At 41.0% G+C, this 3,512-nt stretch overlaps 1 long non-coding RNA gene across 1 annotated transcript; it reads left to right on the top strand.

Annotated features, from left to right (window-relative positions):
* The first annotated feature begins 1,104 nt into the window (after window positions 1-1,104).
* LOC123964153 lies at window positions 1,105-3,180 on the top strand. Its single transcript, XR_006823353.1, has 3 exons — window positions 1,105-1,593; window positions 1,803-2,048; window positions 2,349-3,180. It is a non-coding gene; the product is annotated as an uncharacterized LOC123964153 (long non-coding RNA).
* The last annotated feature ends 332 nt before the right edge of the window (window positions 3,181-3,512 follow it).

The following is a 3,512-nucleotide window of genomic DNA, read 5'->3' as shown; positions in this document are numbered from 1 at the left end:
ATATCACACTCTCATTCTAGAGGGGAACCCATCACAATCATGTACTAGAAGGGAATATATCACTCTCACATTCTAGAGGGGAACCCATCACAATCACATTCTGGAAGGGAATATATCACACTCTCATTCTAGAGGGGAACTCATCACAATCATGTACTAGAAGGGAATATATCACAATCACATTCTAGAGGGGAACTCATCACAATCATGTACTAGAAGGGAATATATCACAATCACATTCTAGAGGGGAACTCATCACAATCACATTCTGGAAGGGAATATATCACACTCTCATTCTAGAGGGGAACTCATCACAATCATGTACTAGAAGGGAATATATCACACTCTCATTCTAGAGGGGAACTCATCACAATCATGTACTAGAAGGGAATATATCACAATCACATTCTAGAGGGGAACCCATCACAATCATGTACTAGAAGGGAATATATCACAATCACATTCTAGAGGGGAACTCATCACAATCACATTCTCGAAGGGAATATATCACACTCTCATTCTAGAGGGGAACCCATCACAATCATGTACTAGAAGGGAATATATCACACTCTCATTCTAGAGGGGAACTCATCACAATCATGTACTAGAAGGGAATATATCACACTCTCATTCTAGAGGGGAACCCATCACAATCACATTCTGGAAGGGAATATATCACACTCTCATTCTAGAGGGGAACTCATCACAATCATGTACTAGAAGGGAATATATCACAATCACATTCTAGAGGGGAACCCATCACAATCATGTACTAGAAGGGAATATATCATTCTCACATTCTAGAGGGGAACTCATCACAATCATGTACTAGAAGGGAATATATCACAATCACATTCTAGATCGGAACCCATTACAATCACATTCTGGAAAGAAATATATCACACTCACATTCTAGAGGGGAACCCATCACAATCACATTCTGGAAGGGAATATATCACACTCTCATTCTAGAGGGGAACCCATCACAAGCACATTCTGGAAAGAAATATATCACACTCATATTCTAGAGGGGAACCCATCACAATCACATTCTAGAAGGAAACATCACAGTCACATTCTAGAAGTGAATATATCACACTCTCATTCTAGAGGGGAACCCATCACAATCATGTACTAGAAGGGAATATATCACAATCACATTCTAGAGGGGAACTCATCACAATCATGTACTAGAAGGGAATATATCACAATCACATTCTAGATCGGAACCCATTACAATCACATTCTGGAAAGAAATATATCACACTCACATTCTAGAGGGGAACCCATCACAATCACATTCTAGAAGGAAACATCACAGTCACATTCTAGAAGTGAATATATCACACTCATGATCCTGTAAGGAACTGGTAAAATAGTAAAATGAGTCTACTCCACTGTAAGTTTGCAGTCTGACTTCCTGGTTCAACTTTGACCAACCAACCAACTACTTGCTATAGTTGTGCACACACAAATGATCACCAACGCTGTGGCTTACTTTTTACCTCAAAGTGTTTTAGATCAATTATCAAGTTGCATTTTGTTTTGTTCACAATGTTGCCATGTTCCCATATCTTCCGGGCAATGACTTTGGTTAGTAGTACAATGTTATAATAATTCTTAGAAACAATGCTCAAATCTACACAACCTATGCTACTTCCCTTTGGTTCTTGCTTAATATTTCACTGGTTTTTCATAACCTCCCGATTCTCAATGCTTGTTTAATTGCTACCATCTTTACACATCAGCAATATGCTTGTTTGTAACTATCTTCTCTTCCCACCTCCAATTGTTCTCTGAAGGTTTTCTCCAACCAACCATCGCTTCCCTCCTAACCCCTCACCTGCACATGCTGACTCAAGGTGTTCACTTACCGTCCTCGCTTTGCTCCCTTCTCCTCTGCCAAGTACCACTGATATGCATAAACACACACCTGCAGCCAACAATAGAGGCTTTATTCAGGGTGGGCACACTACTGATCCTGCCGGCCCTCTATCAAGGACGGTTATCTGGACATGGGTGGCTGCCATGCAAAGGCCACAATGCTGGTAAGAGTTACTTAAAAATACTCCAGTCAGAGCAGCACATGAGGTTTTGCTTTTTCCTTAGGCTTGAACAGTGATCTCATCAGCCAAAACAAGGATATTAAGAGTGTCACAGCTTTGTCATGGTAACTGTAGAGATGGTTTTCCAGCACACTCAAGGGAAAAGAAGGGAAGAGATTGGGTGAAAAAAAGCTGAACTGAGCAGTTTATGATATAACCATCTACCATCATTATATTTTGGATGCTAAAGCCATATTTAACCACATCTAAATCCTGTGCTTTCTCCCTTTCTGTGCTGCACAGCCTCAGACATAACACAACATCCCCACAGCCATGACATCACTGTCAAAATAACATGCTTGTTATGAATATGCCTTGATGTATGTTGCTGCACAGAGGGATGAAAGTGAGTGAATGAAAGAGAGGGAAAAAGCCATCAGATGCGTCTTCACGGGCACCCTTTGGCTTCAAACGCAAACCTCAGGTGCTGTGACAGAAAACAACAGCTGATGACGTCACGGAGGGCACAGGACATTTAACCAAACCTCTTTAGTGACCCAAAGCAACTCTCATGGCACTAAAGGAGAGGAAAACCAACGATGCAGAAGAGGAATGAGGTTTATTGTGAAAGAGAGAGAAAAACAGAGAGACCCAGAGAGCAGGGTTCACGGGGGCCGGTGTGTACACACATCAGGGTGGCAGGCAAGATCAGATGGGATGATGTTTGGGATAGGAGGGAAAGATAAATAAGCCAGGATGGCTGCACAAAGAGAGGCAATGAGGAAATGGGAATGTGGAGATTCCAAAAGGAAAATCTGTGTCTCTCTCTCTCACACACACACACGAGTTCAGACAGAGTGAAGTGGTAAACAGATGTGTGTGTGTGACTGCATGTGTGTGTTTTGTAACCATGGAACATGAGTTTTAGAAGTTTGTTATGGATTTGTTTTTAAAATGACAGGCTTTCACAACAACTCCCTTCCAGTGCTGCATACCAGTAGAATCTTAGTCTGCTGCGTCGGAGTAAAACATAGGGTAACAGCAACATAAATGGCCATACTGTATATTTCTTAGTAAGCTTTCTTTCACAGGAATGCATGGTTGAATCTTACAGTAAAGTCAGCTATTAACAGAATCTGATGTTATCCCGTGGCGTATATGTCGTTGAACTGTTTTTGTGATGGAGGACTGTATGCTTATGTTCTTTACCATTTTCCTCAACCATCATTAAGTTCATCCATTTACAATAAATCCCAGAATGCCTTGTTACATGCCCTGAGATTGGGATGTTGAGTGTTTGCAGAGCAGTATTGGTAATGATAGCATGGCAAGAGAAAATGTCTGTGGAGATTTCTTATGTTCACTGAATGCAAAGTGATGGGTCTTCTAAAATGTCCCTTTGCTTTCATTCAGAAGGGCTGACCAAACCAAACATTTACCATTGATGACGTTTACATTTTCATTGTA

Source organism: Micropterus dolomieu, linkage group LG02 (assembly GCF_021292245.1).
Source record: "Micropterus dolomieu isolate WLL.071019.BEF.003 ecotype Adirondacks linkage group LG02, ASM2129224v1, whole genome shotgun sequence".
NCBI lineage: Eukaryota > Metazoa > Chordata > Actinopteri > Centrarchiformes > Centrarchidae > Micropterus > Micropterus dolomieu.
This window is presented reverse-complemented; position numbering and strand designations above follow the sequence as displayed.